Source organism: Panthera onca, chromosome A1 (assembly GCF_046562875.1).
Source record: "Panthera onca isolate mPanOnc1 chromosome A1, mPanOnc1 haplotype 2, whole genome shotgun sequence".
In the NCBI taxonomy this organism is placed as follows: Eukaryota; Metazoa; Chordata; class Mammalia; order Carnivora; family Felidae; genus Panthera; species Panthera onca.
The window spans coordinates 228,201,633-228,223,483 of record NC_138339.1 but is presented as its reverse complement, the minus strand read 5'-3'; the positions used below and the strand labels follow the sequence as shown (position 1 = coordinate 228,223,483).

The 21,851-nt window shown below is 35.9% G+C and overlaps 1 protein-coding gene across 5 annotated transcripts in view; it reads right to left on the bottom strand.

Annotated features, from left to right (window-relative positions):
* LOC145715376 (uncharacterized) overlaps positions 1 to 21,851 on the bottom strand; it is a 282,156-nt gene that overhangs the window by 26,407 nt on the left and 233,898 nt on the right. Inside the window, exon 5 of one of the 5 annotated variants that reach the window (XR_014137475.1) lies at positions 20,468 to 20,709. The exons of the other annotated variants lie outside the window; for them this stretch is intronic. The gene's annotated coding sequence lies outside the window, so the exon portion shown is untranslated. Of the gene's footprint in view, positions 1 to 20,467; positions 20,710 to 21,851 lie in introns of those variants that run through there. 5 annotated transcript variants of the gene reach the window in all.

The following is a 21,851-nucleotide window of genomic DNA, read 5'->3' as shown; positions in this document are numbered from 1 at the left end:
GAATGCTGGTTGCCAGGGGCTGACAGAAAGTAGAATGCTGGTTGCCAGGGGCTGGGAAGGAGAAGAAAAGGAGAGCTGTTGCTTAATGGGTACAGAGTTCTCCAAGATGAAATATTTCTAGAGATTGGTTGCACAATAATATGAGGGCACAGAGATGTCAAGTAACTTACTCAAGGTCACCCAGCTGGTGTGGAATGGAAACATGGTGTAACTCAAACAGTGTGGTGCCAGAATCTTAGCCATTACACTATGAGTGAAGGAATAAAGAGAATAACACTTCAATTACAAAATGAGAGGAAAGAGGTGGCGAGTTTTCTCCTTCCCATTATGCATCACAATGTTCTTGTTTGGTGACAAATTGTACTGTGAATTATAGATGCTATGGGGCACAGGGTGGAAAGAGAAAATATTTCTGCTGCCTTTTCTCCTCTGCTGGCAGAGAAAAGCCCTGGCACACGAAGTTTTTCTCCACTCTGGATATCATGCTCAGTGCTTGGGCAGTGGAAATTAGCATGGTACCTGCCTGACTAAATACTGTCAAATTTGTTTCAGAACATGGCAGGTCAGGACACACAAACATCCTTCTGGAAATAAGATACAGCCATCTGTATTTACCAGTCTTAACTGAAAGTGCTAATACCTTACAAAGAAAGGATTATACTCCATAATTTCAACTTGCCTTTGTGTTATACACAAATGTCAACCTTGAGAGCAATAACTTTTCCCAGCACATCTTCTTTACAGTTTAATTTTCCCCTATCTTTCCCATGTAACGTCCTCTTTCTCCTGTCTTCTCTTCTCTGTGTCCTTCGCCATGGAGTGTATATTTGATATAGCATCTCAGAATTCCTCTAATGCTACTTCAGTTGAACTTGGAAAACACTGAGGTGATTACTAATTTATTGCTGTCTACTCCTAAGTGCTTAATGCAAGCTTGATAAAAATCAATAGCTACGTGTGCCTCTCCACTGTAGGGATATGCTTGTGATATATGACTAGGTGAGGTAGTTGTTGGGTGATTTATTGAAAATCTTCTGAGATAATCTGCCACCTTCATTTTATTGGTGTCATGGAATATGCTAATGGTCAAATAAGTGGAAGCAGAAGCAGGGAACAGATGGAGAAGAATAGGTACTATACACCCTCTCCTTCAAATGACTTGTTGAGAGCAAAAAGGCTAATGTGTGGACTGGGGACATCTTGCCTGATCTGAATAACATCTCAAGAGAAATTAGAACTAGGATGCCTAATGCATTTCCAACCAAAAGGCCAAGGTTACAAACTTCCACAGCCACCAGGCTTTATCTCCTACTCTAGAACTCACTCCTTTCCGGTAACAAAGAAGGACTTGTCATTGGTTCATAATCTGCAGCACCCACCCAGAATGCTTGGCTTTCTACCTTCTCTGTGTTGAAGAAGAGCCTTCCCTTATAAAAGGGGACCCATTATGAGGGATGGTTAAAACCATCTGCCTGCACTAAAAGAGAACTAGACTCTTTCCACAAAATAATTCGACTTTTGTCTTTTGAACTACCCTCACAAATGGTGTGGTAAAATGGAGTCACGAACTTCCCTGCATTCATCCTTTTCTAGATCCACACAGAACACTCTGGCAGACAGCCTCTGCAGTCTGTGCTCAATACAGAACAGTGCAGGAGGCAGGAGGCAGGAGCTGCCAATCCCCAGCCTGAAACATCAGCAGGGCATTGTGTTACCAGCTCAAGGAAGAATGTGGTTCATTTTCTTCACAACTTCTAGAAATTCGACATTTATTCCTAGCCATGCCTCCCCCAATCCAGCTGCTCTGAGTATCAAAATGGCCTCAAAAGTTTTTAGTGTTTAAAAGGTTGTTTAAAAAGAGCAGCTCTTTAATTTGCTAGTCATACCACTACAATATCTTTGGCTCCATCTATTTCAAGGCAATTATCTCTGACTTGAAATACTTGGTTTTCTGAATATTGAAACATAGCAAGATTTATTATATCACTGATATAATATTAGAATTTATTAGAGAAATAACATATGTTCATTAACAACCACGGCTTTTTAATTACATTTAGAAAATTCCCTAACAGAGTTAGTTCCTGTCAGTGGAAATAAGCACCATTCTCCAGAATAAAAGGCATAAATATGACAGATAGCAGGCAAAGACTATTTCTACCCTCTTTGTTATTTACTTTCTTATTTGCCAGAAGTGGATTGATCACTTCAGATTCCATTCTTTTCATTGGGATTTCGGCTGTTGTCCACCTTCTGGAGACACCACCCCCCTCAAATGCATTTCTGCCGTTGACTTCTGTTTGATCCTTCTAAGGCCTGGGCACCCTGGCAGGGGGCTCCACTGGTGTGCAATTCAGCAATGTCTAGGCTGATGTTCTGAGAAAACACAGAGAAGGTGGGAAGAGTCTCCCAATCAGAGACAAGCTAAGAGGGATCTTAATTTAGCAGGCATAGAAAGAGATAGATTTCTTTGGAAATGATATTTTTAAAAAATAAAGAAGTATTATCTTTATGAGTGTTGGATAAAGAATCATCATTTTGATCATTCTCTTTATATTCTTTACTCAGTTTATTTTTTAAACTAGCTTCTTGAAACTCCTTGGTTCAATTTTGCATTTTGCTTTGTTGTAGGTGACTTACAAAGCAATTGGCAAATGATTGAGACCATTCCATGGGCCCTGTATGCCTGAAGACACCACCTGTGTGGTCAGCTTCACTTCAGACTCTTCAGGCTTCACTAGAACAATAGATGCATACATCCAACATTTGATTGTCGGCCAAATTTTGTCACCAAATGATAACAACCTTCATGATATTTTGTAATTACAGTCTCATTGAATGGCATCTGAGGATTCTGAAGATCTTTGGGAAAAAATCTCCAATGGGAGAGGGTAACACTGAGAATAATAACGAAGGCCAAACATCAACAGATTTGTTTCTTCTGCTGGACTTCCAATGGGAGGGTGAGATTTACTAATGGATCTTGAAGAAATAACTCCATCACAAAGCTTAGTTCTGAATTGCCAAGAGCACACTCATTGTCCTGGAGGATCATCTCCTTTTGCATACACTGATTCATTTTGACTGAAAGCAGAAGTCTGCAAGAATCTGCACTAAGCCCAACATTCGAGTCCTTCCCCATTAAACATGAAGGGGAAATTGAGAAAGAGCACTGGACTAGGATGCAGGAGGCAGGCAAACTGGCTTCTTGGTCTATTGCTAACCACGTGTATGTGATGGCTAAGTCTGAGCAAGTCATAAAGTCAGGGTTTCCATTTCCTCCCTTACAGGGTGAGAGAGCTGGACTAATTATCTCTAATCTTTTTTCCAGCTTTAATACTCCCTGAGTCTAAATGATATTGATGATCAATGAAACAATTTATTTTCCTGAGGCTGTCAATTATTTATTATATTTGGATCACTAAGAAGGAAACAGGAAAAGGCACATTGCAGATCTTGTTTTTTGACATTATTTTCTTGATTTCTTACAATTGCTCTGGTACACTATGTTTAGTTAGTAATTTCATTCACTATAATTAGAATTTCTAATATATCATAAAATCCACATGCAAACATTACACTAAGAATGTGCCTACATGAAAAAACACCCACTAGCTTATTAAGTAAAAGAAATTATTTAGCACTGTGTAAAATAAAACAAACAAGCCTACAGTTTGTGATTTTCCCTCCATTTTTACCCATTTATGTGGAAGCTTATAGGAATAATACTGGAATAAGTACTGTAATACAAATTAGAATCATAACATTTAATATTAAAAAATGATATTCCAGTGGGGTGCCTGGGTGGCTTATCTGTTAAGTGTCCCACTTCTGCTCAGGTCATGATCTTACACTTCTTGAGTTAGGGCCCCATGTTGAGCTCTGTGCTGACAGCTTGGAGCCTGGAGCCTGCTTCGGATTCTGCATCTCCCTCTCTCTCTGCCTCTCTCCCCTGCTCACGCTCTGCCTCTCTCTCTCTCAAAAATAAATAAACATTTAAAACCCCCAATATTCTAAGATTCTCTCTTAATAGATAGTCTATAGAGAGGGTGCATTTGGTCTCTCTTGACCATGTATAAGTCTCTATACACAGATCTATGACAAATAATTTCAAAATGTTCAGGAAATGAATGATTTCTTAAGAAAATGAAAATTGCCTAATGATCCGCAACAGAAGTTAAACAGAATATTTGCTATAAAACAGGATAAAAAGTAAGTAAATATCTCTCAAGTTCTAGTTTATTATAAAACAAGATCATTGCAATGCAATTTTTGTTCCCGTATTTTATTTTTTAAAATTAATTAATTCATTTATTTTTAAATTTGCATCCATGTTAATTAGCATATAGTGCATATAGTGCATATATATATATGCACTAGTGCAACAATGATTTCAGGAGTAGATTCCTTAATGTTCCTTACACATTTAGCCCATTCCCCCTCCCTCAACCCCTCGACCAACCCTCTGTTTGTTCTATATTTAAGAGTCTTTATGTTTTGCCCCCTCCCTGTTTTTATATTATTTTTGCTTCCTTTCCCTTATGTTCATCTCTTTTGTATCTTAAATTCCTCATATAACTGAAGTCATAGGATATTTGTCTTTCTCTGACTAATTTCACTTAGTTCCATCCACGTAGTTGCAAATGGCAAGATTTCATTCTTTTTGATTGCCAAGTAATACTCCATTGTATATATATACCACATCTTCTTTATCCACTCATCCATTGATGGATATTTGGGCTCTTCCCATACTTTAGCTATTGTTGATAGCACTTCTATAAACATTGGGGGTACATGTGCCCCTTCAAAACAACACTCCTGTATCCCTTGGATAAATACCTAGTAGTGCAATTGCTAGGTCATAGGGTAGTTCTATTTTTAATTTTTTGAGGAACCTCCATTCTGTTTTCCTGAGTGGCTGCACCAGTTTGCATTCCCACCAGCAGTGCAAAAGAGATCCCCTTTCTCCACATCCTTGCCAACATCTGTTGTTGCCTGAGTTGTTAATGTTAGCCATTCTGACAGGTGTGAGGTGATATCTCAGTGTGTTTTTGATTTATATTTCCTTGATGATGAGTGATGTTGATCATTTTTTCATGTGTCTGTCAGCCATCTGGATGTCTTCTTTGGAGAAGTGTCTGTTCATGTCTTTTGCCCATTTCTTCACTGGATTGTTTTCTGGGTGTTGAGTTTGATAAGTTCTTTATAGATTTTGGATACTAACCCTTTATCTGATATGTCGTTTGCAAATATCTTCTCCCATTCCATCGGTTGCCTTTTAGTTTTGCTGATTGTTTCCTTCTCTTTGCAGAAGCTTATTTATTTTTTTTAATTTTTTTTAATGTTTATTTATTTTTGAGACAGAGAGAGACAGAGCATGAACGGGGGAAGGTCAGAGAGAGGGAGACACAGAATCTGAAACAGGCTCCGGGCTCTGAGCTGTCAGCACAGAGCCCGACGCGGGGCTCGAACCCACGGACCGTGAAATCATGACATGAGCCGAAGCCGGCTGCTTAACCAACTGAGCCACCCAGGCGTCCCGAGAAGCTTTTTTATTTTGATGAGTTCCCAATAGTTCATTTTTGCTTTTGTTTGCCTCTGGAGACATGTTGAGTAAGAGGTTGCTATGACCAAGGTCAAATAGGTTTTTTCTTGCTTTCTCCTCGAGGATTTTGATGGCTTCCTGTCTTACATTTAGGTCTTTCATCCATTTTGAGTTTATTTTTGTGTAGGATATAAAAAAGTAGTCCAGGTTCATTTTTCTGCATGTCGCTGTCCAGTTTTCCCAGCACCATTTGCTGAAGAGACTGTCTTTATTCCATTCGATATTCTTTCCTGCTTTGTCAAAGATTAGTTGGACATATGCTTGTGGGTCCATTTCTGGGTTCTCTATTCTGTTGTACTGATCTGAGTGCCAGTACCATCCTGTCTTGATGATTACAGCTTTGTAATACATCTTGAAGTCTGGGACTGTGATGCCTCCAGGTTTGTGTTTTTTTTGTTTGTTTGTTTTGTTTTGTTTTTTTCAAGATTGCTTTGGCTATTCAGGGTCTTTTCTGGTTCCATACAAATTTTAGGATTGTTTGTTCTAACTCTATGAAGAACGCTGGTGTTATTTTGATAGGGATGTGTATTTAAACTATTTTTATCATGAAAAAGAAACATCCCTAATTTATTTTATATAACCAGGATAACTTTATACTAAAGATATAGAAATATATAGAAAATTGTAATTAATCCTAATTATGATAGGGGCAAGATTCTAAAATTAAAAATTAGCTAATATCCAGCAACATATTAGTATTGTAATACCCAATGTTAAAAAAAATAAAATGAAGGAAAGCATATAAGAATGAGAAGAGGGGTTCCTGGGTGGCTCAGTCTGTTAAGCATCTGACTTTGGCTCAGGTCATGATCTCAAAGCTCTAGCTCATGAGTTCAAGCCCTGCATCAGGCTCGTTGCTGACAGCTCAGAGCCTGGAGCCTGCTTCGAATTCTGAGTGTCCATCTCTCTCTCCCCCTCCCCCATTTGTGTTGTTTCTCTCTCTCTCTCTCCTCTTCTCTCTCTTTCTCTTTCTCAAAAATAAATTTAAAAATATTTTTAAAAAAAGAATGAGAAGAAAACATGAGTGAATTACATAATAATTTAGGTGTGGGGAAAGTAAGCTTCCTAACTGTGATTCAAAGTCCAGATGCAATGTAACAAAATATTGATAAATTCAACCCGGGCAAGGCAAAACATCACAAACAAAACAAACTTTTGTATGGCAAAACTGTATAAGCAAAGGCAAAAGACAAATAACAAACCAGCAGAAAATACTGTCAATGTGTATTACAAATAAAGAGCTAATATTCCTAATATGTATAGAACTTTTAAAACTTGAAGGTAGAAAAAGATAAAAAATTGACAGAGGGGTGCCTGGGTGGGTCAGTCAGTGAAGCATCCTACTTTGGCTGAGTCATGATTTCATGGCTCTTGTGAGTTTGAGCTGTCAGCACACAGCTTGCTTCAGATCTCCTGTCTCCCTCTCTCTTTCTCTGCCCCTCCCCCCACTCTCGTGTGCTCTATCTCTCTCTCAAAAATAAATAAACTTTTTAAAAAACTGACAGAAAAATGGGCAAAGGACATGAATATAAATTCACAAACACACACAAAACCCAAAACAGTTATTATACAAATGACAGGATGCTCATCTTCGCTCATAATAAGAGAAATCTAAATTTAAAGTACACTGAGATATCATTTTAGCCTACCAGACTGGCAAAATTAAAAGCCTGCTATTATATTCAGTTGGTGAGGCTGCAGGAAACAAGCACTTTGATATATTGCTGGTGTAAATACAAATGGATATAAGCCTTTTTTTTTTTTGGCCAAGCAATCACACTTCTAGGAATTTACCCTTTACATATTCTTGCGATATGAAAATACATATGTGTAAGATTATGCTTTTCAGCATTATTTGTATTTGCAAAATGTTGGAAACTTACCTAAAAGCTCAAACATAGAAGACAGTTTGGACAAACAAGGGAGTGCTATGCAAATATTTAAAACAAGAAAGAATCTTCAATTGATATGGAGTGCTCCCCAGGATATATTAAGTGATACCAAAAAAAAAAAATACAAAAAAGTATAAACAGAATGCTAACTTTTGTGGGGAAAAAAGAAGAGGAAATAATAAAGTAAACATGTATTTGCTTAGGTTAGCAAAAACAAAACAAAACAAAACAAAAAACAAACAAAAAAACTGAGTTAACCAGAGGGATTGTAAATGACAAAGCAAATGGGTAAAATGTCTTAAAAATGATAAAATGTTAAAAATTGGTTAAGTTTGAGTAATGATTATATAGATAAATTGAGTCAAAGAGCATATAGGATCTTTTTGAACTATTTTTAAATTTCTTGTAAACTAGAAATTATTTCAAGAAGAAGAATGTTAATATTAGCATAATAATAATTATATATTATGACCAATGAAATCATTTCTAGGAATGCAGGAATGATTTGAATCAATAAAAAAGAAATAAGTACATAATACATATGAAAATGTCATTTGATCAAATAAGATTATGCAGCCATTAAATAAAAACTCTAAACAAAATGATGGTAATAAAAAATCCTTAAAGTTTGATGAAAACTATCAAAACTTAACAGGAAATTTATTCAAAACTGTAAAACAAATTTAAACCATTTCAGTCAAATAAGAATACAGTTAGGGATTTCGGCTATGAGAAACTGCAATTAAGTCAGAAAAATAAAATAATTAGTATAAATATTGGGGGGAAGATAAAATTAGTTATTTTTCACCAAAACACTAATTATTGTAAATTTTATTTGCCTATAAGACAGAAAGATTTTAATTTCAATAACCAAATGTACTGAAGATTTTAGATTTCATTGAACCAGACCAAGCCTTACTCTGAGCAAGTAGTTACTGGATAATAAAGAACAAAAACTCAGATAAAATATTTGCAAAGTATACATATCAAACTGTTGATTATGATAATAATAAGTCTGATAGAAGAAATTATAAACATCTCTGACTACATAAAAATTTAAAAAATCATATGCCAAAAGACATCAGAAGCAACATCAATAAACAATTGGTATCTTTGAAAAAAATGATTGATAAGGCATATGTCACATAAAGGGTCTATAATTTCAAATAGTTCTTACAAATTGATGGGTAAAAAAAGACTAATAACCCAATGGGGAAAAAAGGGTAATAGCTATGAAGGGACAAATAACAGAACTGATTATAAATAGGCAATAAATATACAAAAATATGGAATAAAGATAATATAGAATAAAGTAAAATATCATTTTTTGCTTCTAATATTGGAAAAAATACAATAAGGTCAATAATAACCATTGTAAATAGACATGTGGGAAAAAAGGTTTTTAAATATATTGCTGGTGGAAATGTGAACTGATAAAGTAATGTAATAGCTACTATACTTTAAAATACACATCTCCAACCCCACTCCCCATTGCATTTCTTAGAAATAAATGCAATAATATGTTAGGGTATAAGTACCAATATAAATATTCCAGTATTTTCTTAGTGGAAATATTCCTCAGTAGGGGATACTTGATGAACTGTAGCACATTCACAACAGGGAATATCGCAGAGAATGTAAAAAAAAAAAAAAAAAAAAAAAAAAAAGAAAAAAGAAAAAAAAGAAATACAACTGCTTCCTGCAAGAGGGAGTAGACATACATTTCTCATTTGTCCTGCTAAATACAACTGATAACTCTGAACATTATACATAAAACAAATACAAGCAGCGTCTGAAGGAAGAAGGCAGACAAGCTAAAGACCTCAGGACCTAAATGCAGTTAATTCCCTGGGGTTTTCTTTTTGCCTCATACATCCAAGACTGTTTGCTGGAGAAGCTGGTAACCTGGAAACGCCATTGGGTGCAGACCAAAAGAGGTCCAACAAAAGCCTGCTCTCTCTAGCCAAAGGAGCATGAAAGGGATGGCCCAGTTAGACAGGAAATTTTTTAAAAATGATTATTCTACTGCAGCCAAACACCACAGGAAAAGAACCAAAATTGTATCCCCTCCCCCAGCTAAATCAGCAAAGGTTAAATGGGGACTTCACCAGACTTTAACAAGGGACCCAATGCTCCTTGCCAGGGATGGTGTTGGAAGACGCAGAGTAAGGAGCTTAGATTTTCATCATCACTTATCAGTAATAAGTTTCCTCTTCCCCTCCCCACAGGGTGTTGTTGGAAGAGGCCCAGACTAGAGAAGAATAAGGACTTTTACCACTGACCATTCTTATGGAAGAGTCAATGTCATGGTGACAGTGGAGGCTAGCTGGAGAGTTATTGCTACAGCACTCTTAACCCTCCCAGACAGGAATGGATCAGTAGGGACCTAGTGGAGAGCCAGAACTTCTACCCCTATCCAGAAATAACAAGGAGCCAATTCTCAATCCCACCCCCAGGTATATGAAAGCCAAATAAAGAATCTCGACTTTTATGCTCACTAAGCAGTAACAAGGGGACCTATCCTTTCCCAGTCAGAGTAGTGTCTGAAGAAGCAAGCTAAAACAGAAGACTTAAATAAGATACAGGGTTTCATAACTTAATCCTGAATACTGAATACTGAAATTCACTTGTCACACCAAGATCCAGCAAGATCTCACAGTGAGTGAAAAAAGACAATCAACAGATGTCAACAATGAGATGACAGAACTATCAGAATTATTTGGCAAAGATTTGAAAGCAGTTATAAAAATGCTTCAAAAAGCAATTACAAATAAACTTAAAACAAATAAAATATAGAGAACTTCAACAAATAGATAGAAATTCTCCACAAACAAATAGTATAATGAAGAGCCAAATGTAAATTTTAGAACTGAAGAACATATCAACTGAAATAGAAAACTAATGAATGGATGCTACAGTAGGATGGAGTGGAGTGGACTGAAGAAAAAAAAAAACTGTAGTGAACTGTAAATGAACGACAAAACAGAAAAATAACAATTACCCATTAAAACAACAGACAGAATACTACTTAAAAGCAAAAGCCTCAAAAAAAAAAAAAAAAAGCAAAAGCCTCAGGAACCTGTAGAATTATAACAAAAGCTCAAACACCAGAGTCCTGGAAGGATAGGAGAAAGAGGGTGGAGTTAAAAAATACTAAAAAAAAAATTGGGTGAAAACTCCTCAAATTTGGGAGATAAATGTATACATTCAAGAAGCTAAGTAAACCCCAAACAATATAAAGTCAAAGAAATCCATACTAACACTGAAAACTAAAAGAGAAAAACAAAAGTCTAAAAATCAAAGACAGGGGCACCTGGGTGGATCAGTCGGTTAAGTTTCCAATTCTTGATCTAGACTCAGGTAATGATCTTGTGCTGATGGTGCAGAACCTGCTTGGGATTCTGTCTCTTCTTCTCTCTGCCCATTCCTCACCTGTTCTCTCTCTCTCTCTCTCTCATAATAAATAAACATAACATTTTTTTTAAATCAAAGACAAAACAAAAATCTTGCAACTAATGAGAGAGGAAAGATGGCACATTTCTCATCAGAAACCATGGAATCCAGAATGAAATGGCATTACATTTTTCAAGTGTGGAAAAAAGAAAAAACAACTATCAATCTAGGATCCTATATCCAGCATAAGTATTCCTCAGAAATGAAGAAAAATCTCATTCTCAGATGAAGGAAAAGAGAACATGTTGCTGGCAGACTTACCCTAAAACAACAGCTAAACAAAGTTCTCTAAACCAAAAGAAAACAATAAAAGAAAGAAGGAAGAACATGGTGAGCAAAATTATGGGTAATTAACAATAGGCCTTCCTTCTCCTCTTGCATCTTCTCAATTATATTGATGGTTGAAGCAAAAATTATACCACCGTCTGATGTGGTTCCAAATGTATATTGAGAAAATATTTAAGACAATTAAATATTGTAAAGGGAGAGTAAAGGGATGCAATGGGAGATAAGTGTTTTATGATTTATATGAACTAATAAAATAACACCAGCAAACTGTGGAAAGTTATGTATAGATGAGGTAGTACCTAGAGCAATGACTAAAAAGGCTACCCAAAAAGATACACTCAAAAAACACCATAGCTAGATGAAAATAAAATTCTAAAATTGTTCAAGTAACACATAAGAAGGCAGGAAAAAGAAAATAAAAATGAAAAACAGAGAAAACAAAACAACAATTAAAATGGTACAATTAAGCCCTAACACATTAATAATTACATTAAATGTAAATGGTCTAAGTGTATCAATTCAAAGACAGAAATTGGTAGAATTAAGTGGCAGAAACTCACTTCAAATATAAAACATAAGCAGTTTTAAAATAAAAGAATAAAAAAGATGTATCATGCAAAAATTAACCAAAAAAAAAGGTCAGGAGTAGCTATATTAATATAAATAAAGTATGACACAGTACAAAGAAAACTATCAGAGATAAAGAGGGACATTAAATGAATATAAAAGGGTAAATTCACCAGTAAGTATAGTAATCCTGCACAAGTATGTACCAACAAACAGAGCTTCAAAATATGTGAAGCAGGGGCACTTGGGTGGATCAGTCAGTTGAGTGTCCAACTCTTGATTTCAACTCAGATCATGTTCTCAGGGTTGTGGGATAGAGCCCCATAACGGGTTCCACACTGAGCATAAAGCCTGCTTGAGATTCCCTCTCTATCTCCCTCTGGCCTTCTCCCCTGCTCATGCTCTCTCTTTTCTCTGAAATAAAAAATAATAATAGTAATAAAAATAAAAAATAAAAAAATAAAAACAAAATAGGTGAGGCAAACTCTGATATAACTGAAAAGAGAAATAAATAAATCTGTAATTACAGCTGGAGACTTAAACATCTCTTTTTCAACAATTGATAGAATAACTGTAAAGAAAAATCAGCAAGGGTATGGAATAACTCAATGACATCATCTAATATGGTACAATCAACACTCCACCCAAATAGCAACAGGAAACATATTCTTTTCAAGTCATATGACATATACCAAGACAGATCATATCCTGCACCATAAAATAAACCTCAACAAATTTTTAAAAATTGAAATAATACAGAAAGTATTCTCTGACCACAATGAAATAAAACTAAAAATCAATAGCAGTTAACAGAAATTTACAAATACTTGGAAACCAAATAACACACTTGTAAATAATCTATTAGTCAAAGAGGAAGTCTCAACGGAAAGAAAAAAAATGCATTAAATTAATGAAAATGAAATACAACATATCGAAATTTGTGGGACACAGCTAAAGCTCAGGGGAAAATTTATAGCATTAAATGCATGCACATTACAAAATAGGAAAAGTCTCAGGTCAGTAATCTAAGACTGCACCTCAAGAATCTGAAAAAAAAAAAAAAAAAAAAGGAGCAAAATCAACCCAAAGCAAGGAGAAGAAAGGAAATAAGAATAAGAGGAGCAATCAATGAAATTGAAAACAAAACAAAACAAAAACAAAAACAAAAGAAAACCAACAAAACGAAGTGTTGGTTCTTTGAAAACATCATTAAAATTAACAAACTGTATCAAAATTAAAAAATTTTTCCCTGTGACACTCATGTGGAGAGGATAAAAAGATAAGCTATAAAGAAAATATTTTCAAACTGTATATCTGACAAAGGACTAGCATCTACAGCATACAGGGAATTCTCAAAACTCAACAATGAAAAAAGGAAATAGCAAAATTCATGAAAAGACATTTCACTAAAGAGTATATACGGGTGATAAATAAGTATATGAAAAAATTTCGACATCATTAGCCATTAAGGATATATGTACTTAAAACCACAATGAGATATTACAACATATCTATCAAAGTGGTTAAAAAAATAAAACTCTGAATGTTAGGATACAGAGAAACAGTATTGTTCATACATTGCTGGTGGGAATGCAAAATGATATAACCCTCTCAAAAGCATTTTAAACATGGGATTACTATATGACTTGGCAAATGAACTCCTGGGCATTTATCTAGAAAAACAAAAACTCATGGTCACATAAAAATCTGTACATGACTATGTATAGCAGCATTACTCATAATATATAGTAAATCTATATTATGAAATACTACTCAACAACAGAAAGAAATGAACTACTGATACACAAACAAACTGGATGGATCTCCAGAGAATTATGATGAGTGAAAAGAGTCAATCCCAAAAGGTTACATACTCCTTGATTCCATTTATGTAACATTCTTGAAATGACAAGATTATAGAAAAAAATTTTAAAAGCTTACTGGTTGCCAGAGGTGAAGAAGGATGGTGGTGGAAGGGAAATGGGTGTAGGTATAAAAAGAATTTTAGTGACCAGAGTGACCTCGACTGTATCAATGTCAAATATCCTGGTTGTGATATTGCACCATAGGTTTTCAAGATGTTACCATTGGGGGAAACTGGATAAAGGGTAAATGAGAGCTGTCTATATTATTTCTTACAGCTGCATACGAATCTATGCGAATCTCAAAATAAAAAGTTTAATTTTAAAAAAGTTTTAAAGGAATGGAAGTGTGAAAGAAAGACAGAAAGAGAGGGAGAAAGACAAGGGAAAGGAAGGAAATAAAGAACGGTAATTTCTTTCTCTCTCTTTCTCTCTTCCTTTCTACACCAACTGACTTGGTTAGAGTTTCAATGACAAAGTTTTGAATGAGGAGAAAAAATGGTGCACAAAAGAAGCATAGTATGACTTCATTTTTGTTAGAAAATGACACAAACCATTAAGTAAAAAAGTCTGGAAGAAAACACATCATTTCTCAACATGGTTGTTTAATGCAGGTGAGGCAGAGAGGGCACCATGGGAGAAGCTAGAGAGAAAGGGATTACTAAAATGCAATAAAGAAAGAGGACAGGACTAGGTGCCTGGGTGGCTCAGTCAGTTAAGTGTCCAACTTCAGCTCAGGTCATGATCTCACAGTTCTTGGGTTCGGCCCCGCTTTGGGCTCTGTGCTGATGGCTGAGAGCCTGGAGTCTGCTTCGGATTCTGTGTCTTCCTCTCCGCCCCTCCCCTACTCATGCTTTGTCTCTCTCTCAAAAATAAATAAACATAAAAAAAACTTTTTTTTAAAAGAAAGAGGACAGGGAAATTTCACTGATTTCATACATATATGTGTGGGTAATATGCATAAAAAATAGAGGAAGATGGCTAGAATTAGATCTTTGTGATCTACGAGAATGTCTACTATATTAGGAAGACAAGTTTTTTTTTTTTTCATGTTTATTTAATTTTGAGAGCGAGAGAGACAGAGCGTGAGTGGGGGAGAGGTAGAAAAAGAGGGAGACACAGAACCTGAAGCAGGCTCCAGGCTCTGAGTTGTCAGCACGGAGCCCGACATGGGGCTCAAACTCACAAACCGTGAGATCATGACCTGGGCCAAAGTTGGACGCTTAACCGAGCCACCGAGGAGCCCCGAAAAGTTTTATAGTAATATGTATTGTGCCTCTATTTCATGCAGATCAAACAAAGCACCCAACCTCTAGGTATGAATGTTGGGGTACCAATGTCTGTAAGGACAGCTACCAATCATCCCATCCCACCTCTTTTGGGACAAATGTTATGCAGCAATAGATACCTGAGACATGTTTATAGATATGTAAATGTTTGGACCAGAAAAGAGAACATTATGAACAAAAACTTACCTATCAAGAGTGGCTGCTTAGCAGTGGCAATAAGAATGAAAGGGGAGATGATAAACTGTTAGCTTATATGTCTTTATATTACCTCACTGGTTTCTACAATTTGAAAAAAATCAAATGCGGAAAAAATTTACAAGAGGAAATAAAAATGTTCTATGTTCCATTTTGTTGTTGGAATTGACCTTTGGAAAAGTGCTCTTACTTTACTGTTATTCTCTATGTGCTGCAGCATTCTGGAGACCTCCATTTCAGACATTTGTATACAATGTTTGTTTCATAAACACATTTATAAATCAATTTTCTTTAAAACTAAGGGCCTATGCATTGAAAGTGGCTGTGGATTGGCAACTAAAACATTCTTAATCTTCTTTAAATATGCTATAAAACTAAGCAAGAGATCAGCATTAACAAAATTGATTTTAAAATATTCTCAGTAATGCAGTCTATAAGATACATTAGAAAAGTGCATTAGCTCACAGAACATTTTATCAGCCTGTAAAATTGTCAACAGCTTCTCTGTTCTGAACAGTGATACAGCAATGATAAGTCTGCAGGAAATTTATCAGAAGCATGAGAAAATGATAATGTTTTCGCTGTGGGTTGCAGTTTTCATTTTTATTAACTTTTATATTTATTGAATACTTGATTTCTTTAGGATCTTCCTGGGCTTCTTATGGGCCCTAAAATTCCTGGCCAAGGCCATTTTCATTAATTCAATTCAACAGATTTATATCTATAGTGTCTACTGTGTGCTGGCAGGGGCTTAGAGAAAGAGAATCAGAGCCTCAGAAAAAAAGAGAGGAATTGACAATAACAAGATAATGACCTAATATGAAAAGTAAAACATTTAAAAAGATTAATAATGTGCAGGAGGTAAAGCCATAAAAACGAGACAAAGTACATTCCATTTGAGCTCCTCTTAAGGATAGCAAGAGTTTGGCAGTCAGACAAGATCAGGAACTATATTCCAGACAGGCTGTAAGAATGTGGGGAAGCAAGGAAGTATGAAGAGCATGATGTGACTGAGAAAGAAAATGTCATTTGTAAGGATGAATGGATCTGACTGGCAAGCTTTGGAAATGATGGAAGCGGCACACTATTAAAATTAAGTACACAGGCTCTTCTTCAACAAGGGTGTCAATTCAGGGCAGGAAAGGATACTCTTTTCAGCAAATAATGCTGGAACAAGTGGACATCCACATGCAAAAGAACAGAGTCAGACTCCTTCCTTAGACCATACATAAAAATTAATTCCAAGTGATCACAGACATAAATGTAAGTGCTAACACTGTAAGACTTTTAGAAGGAAACATGGGAGTAAATCCTCATGAACTTGGATTGGAGTAGGCAAAGACTACTTAGACGTAACACCAAAAACATAAGCAACAGAAGGAAAAAATAGATACATTTGAATTTATCAAATTTTCAGAAGTTTTTACTCCAAAGGACATCATCAGGAAAGTGAAAAGACAGCCCAGAATGGGAGTATTTTAAAACTCCTACCATTCAACACTTAAAAAAAAAAAAAGACAATTTAAAAATGGGCTTTAAAAATATCTTCACAAAGAGACTTAACAGACATTTCTTCCAGGAAGATATACACAAGGCCAATAAGCATGTGGAAAAAGTCCAGCATCATTAGTAGTTAGAAATGCACATCAAAACCATGATGAGATACGTACCACTACTCATACTCACTAAGATGACAGACAATAATAAGTATTGGCAAGGACGTGGAGAAATTGGAACCCTCATACATTATTGGTGGAAATTTAAACTGGTGTATCCACTTTGGAAAATAGTTTGGCAGTTCTTCAAGAAGTTTAACACAGAGTTACTGTATGACCCCGCAATTCCAAATATGTACTTAAGAAATAAAAACATATGTTCACACTAAAACGCGTAAATGAATATTCCCGATAACATTAGTCATAACAGTCAACAAGTGGGAAGAATCCAAAAGTTCATAAACTCATGAATAGATAAGCTACATGCCATATATCCATACAATGGAATACTCAGAAATAAATAGAAATGAAATACTGATACTTGCCATAGCATGGATGAACCCTGAAAGCATTATGGTGAGAGTGACCAGTCACAAAAGATCACATAGCATATGATCCCATTTATGTGAAGTATCCAGAATAGGCAAATCCAGAGACAGAAAGTAAATTAGTGGTAGCCAGGGGATACAGGGGGAAATGGGGAGTGACTGCTAACAGGTGTGGGGTTTCTTTCTGGGGTGAGGAAAACGGTCTCAAATGTACTTTGGTGAATGGTTGCACAAGTCCGTGAATATACTAAAAACCGTTGAACTGTGCACTTTAAAAACAAAATAAAAACATACAGACTCTAGAGCCAGACAACCTAGGATGGAATCTCTACCACTTACCAGTTACAAAACTCTGAGCAAGTTTCTTTATCTCTGTGTAACAAAATTTCTTCATCTGTAAATGAATGATTAATTCCAGCTGAGATCTCAAGGGAAATTTTCACAGAGGCAGAATTTGGGCCGGTTTCAAAGATAGTGTTTTTTTAGATCATAAGATAAAGACCTTAAAAGGCACTAACACTTTCAGCATCTAATCTGTGCCAGGGTCTTCAGTAAGCCTTCTTTGTACATTGCTGCAGCTCATTCCTCCTGCTTTGTACTTACTTATGGGAAAAAATGATTCTGAATGTGAAGTGATTAAGGGACCAAATAGGGGTTCAACTACAGGTCCGAGGTCTCCTGCATCTGGCCTGAGTGAGACTGTGAGGAGGGAAGCGTAGGCCATCAGACGGAGTGAGTGAAGTGAGGTCTGTCTGGCAGTGTGGGAGAGGGTGGGGGGAAAAGGGCAGGTAGTCTGCTTAGGAATTTGAGGGCCATACAAGGTTTCTGGATTTCATCCTGTGGGTAATAGGGAACATAGGATTCCTTATCAAAAAAGGCCATATGCAGTAGGAATGAGGATATATTTTTATGTGTAAAAATCCAAGTTTGTCTTGCATGTTATTATATAGCTCAGTTGTACCTTTCAGGAATCTTGCCATGTTACTCAAAATAGACACAGTTTGACAAGCTTGCCTTTAGTGAATTTTCCAGGAGAGAAACTGGTTTGCTTCTACAATTGAAAGATGACTTTTAATGATAAGTTAAAATCCTCTGAGAGTCTAAGAATTTGTTAATTTGATCTGATTGTTATTAAATGATGACAGACTGATTTTGATAGGAGTTTTAGAGCTAAGAATAGATCATGGAAGCCTTTAAATCTCATTAAAACCCTCAAGAGATGAACGAAAACTGCAGTTTCACCTTATATAAGAGCTCAGTGAAAAGGAAAACCACATGTATGCAATTATTCAAACGGAGTAGCTGATATGCATTGTATACTTGTTTATTCTATGGTGGATTTGGGGGTTTTTGTTTTTTTGTGGGGTTTTTTGCTTTGTTTTTCGTTTTCTGGTCTGGTTTTTTGACTGTACTGTAGGCAACATGAAACCTTGCCTATGCCTCCTACTTGGAAAAAGATTCATCTAAGTCATCAACAAGCAGTGTCCAGCAAGCATTTGACATGTCTAGGAACTGTCAGAACTGGCACGCCAAGGCTGGCACCATGCAGCTGAAGGAACGGGTAACAAATGTGCACCCAGTCTTATTCCAGGTGGTACCCGAACCTCAAGACATGCCGTGCACCTGTGTGGAAAGTCCCGAATGCGAGGCTGCTCTTCCTCTCTAAGCCAGTGCTTCTCAATGGAGATCCTACACCTACTAGAATGTGTGCCCTTGGGGAAAAAATGAAGGGAGTCCATTTTTGTTTATTTCATTGATGGGGAACTGCTAGAATTTAGTGACTATCTTGAAAACCACAGGACAGGACTGCAGAGTGAAGAGTTGCCCTACATTCAACATGACTTCCAAATCTCCTGCCACCTAAGTTATCTGACCTTCTCTGAAACTAAACTCTAATTCCATTTTAGATACAAACAAGTATGATTTTAATACGTACTGAATTATCCAGCAATTGAACCACCATATACATTGGGGGAAGACTGATACTGAGTCTTATTTTGTCCTTATTTTAAAATGCTAAATATGATCATCTCTGTTCAAATGATTTATTTTTTAGGTACCTAGGTTTTTCAACACTGTTTTCATACATCACTTAACACACTTTTACTATAGCTTCTCGTACTAGAGCTACTTTTTCTAATCCCTCCTTAATATTCTGTTGCTCATTGAAGGAAATTATCTCTAGTGTCTTTTGAAAGATGAGCTTGACTGGATGCACTGATATGTGGCAGAATTTCAAGAAAGGAGATAGGTTTTTGGTGATACTTTATTCTGTGCAAATGAATAAAGGAGACCTCACTGAAAATGGAGTTAAGAAGCCCTGAAAGAAAAGCTCTCCCGCATGTACCACTCATTGCAGCCTCCATAACCAGCAGAATGTAGAAAGACAGAAATTATTATGACAAGGGACAACACTTGTCACATAGGAATTTCATCTTCTGGTTTTAAGAAAAAGAAGGCAGATCCCTCCCTGTTCCAGCAACCACACACTAACGACTTGCAGCCACTAAGAAACTGCCACGACCTGGAACTCTTGTTCTTCTCCAATGAACTTTTGTTTAAAACAACCTTCCCAAATTGCGTCCTAAAACGTAATAAAAGCTGACCTCCCCTTTGTCTCTTTGGAGTGGCCTATGGCTCACTATAACTTGCATGTCCCAAATTGCAATTCCTCTCCTATTCCCCAATAAATTCATTTTGCTGGTAAAATAGCTGTTTTCCTAGAAGTCTTCTACCAAATGGCTTCTCATATTCTTACTTCTTTTAAATATAAAACTATTCATAATAAGCATTGGACTATTTCATTATACCTTCTCATGTAGCCAACCTGAACATTATATATTAAATATATAATCACTTAACTAAAAATTGCTTTCATTTTTATTTCACTTATTACACTTAAGGCATTATATCAGTTTTTGAAATTACAGGCATCTGTTAATTATAAATTACCTTTCAGAATAGTAAATAGAGTGTACTTGTTATAAAACTTTTTATGAAATATTGTTAAGTGGCACTGTACTCCTATTATTGTAACAAAACACCTTTCACATTTTATATCCAAGAAAACAGAATGTGACTTAACCAAGATACTGCATAAAGAATGAGCTTTGATATCTCAAAAGTCAGAGAACCTTGCTGCTCCCTCCATTCACAGTTTATGAACTTGTGTTGACCATTAAAATGCTGTATCATTCATCATTTGGGTACTCAGTAAATATGTTGTAGTTGGAATGGATTATGAGAACTTTGTATAGAGCTAATTATTATTAATAATAATGCCAGTGATAGCCACCATGCATCAACCACAAGCAGGCATCATACTCAGAACTTTCCATCTATTATCTCATACAACCCCCATAATAATTGTGCCTAATAGGTATGTTGTTATTTATGACAACAGAGGAGGAAAATGAAGCTTAAACAGTTCAGTAACTTGCCCTTGATGAGGAGATGAGGAGGTGACAGGCCCAGACTCACACTTAGTCCTCTCTGCTTCCAACACCCAGGTGTTCTGTCTCCAAAAAGAACAATGTTCTTTAGTTTTGCATTAAGAAATGTGAAACCTAAAAATATTATTTTGAATTTCAGAGTAAGGTAAGAGTGCTCTGAATGAATCCATTAAGGAAATCAATAATTCCTACAAGTATTCCAAATCAAAATGATGGAGGAAAAGACACTATAATTCACACTAGTGGCTTACAGATTTTCACTAACCATGCCATGATGATCTCCCCTTTCTCACCGTTTGGAACTGATTCACACAATACTGCTCTCCACAGGACCACATCAAATAACAAATAGCAGACTGACTTATAAAAAGATGTTATAACTTGCGCTGTCCAACATGGTAGAATTACACCAACCCAGGTGGCTATTGAGCATTAGAAACGTGACTAGTCTGAACTGAGATGTGCTATAAAGTATTAAATACTCTCCAGGTTATAAGTACTTAATATAGAAGTGTGAAATATCTAATAGTTTTAATTTTTATCATATGTTGGGGTGACTGGGTGGCTCAGTCAGTTAAGCATCTGACTCTTGATTTTGGCTCAGGTCATGATCTCATGGTTCATGGGTTCAAGCCTTGCATTGGGCTCTGAGCTGACAGCACGGAGCCTGCTTGGGATTTTCTTTCTCCCCCTCTCTCCTCTGCCCCTCCCACTCACACTTGCTCTCTTCTCTCTCTCTCAAAAATAAACTTAAAAAATTTTTATTATATGTTGAAATAATATTTTGGAGATATGGGCTAAATAAAATGTTATTAAAATTAATTTCACCAGTTTTTTTAATGAGATTAATAGATTTTAAATGACATATTTGGCTCACATTTGTGGTTTGCATTATGGTTCTATTAGCACTGTTATGAGCCACATGTGTTTTCAAATAACCAACCTTAAAATTGAATCATGGAAAAATTTTGTCGAGAGCAAAAGCAAAACAACAAACAAATGAAACTCAATACTTAGTGTGCTGGAAAAATTATTTGACTAAAGTTTCAATTTTAGTTTTGCCTACCAGTTAAGAGCTGCATAAATTTGATGAATCATTTAATACCTATTAATCATTTAATAGTTATTTGGTAAAACCAAGATAATTCTATATGCTTGCCTCAGGGGTTGTTACAAATATAAAATGAATAATTATTTCATTCGT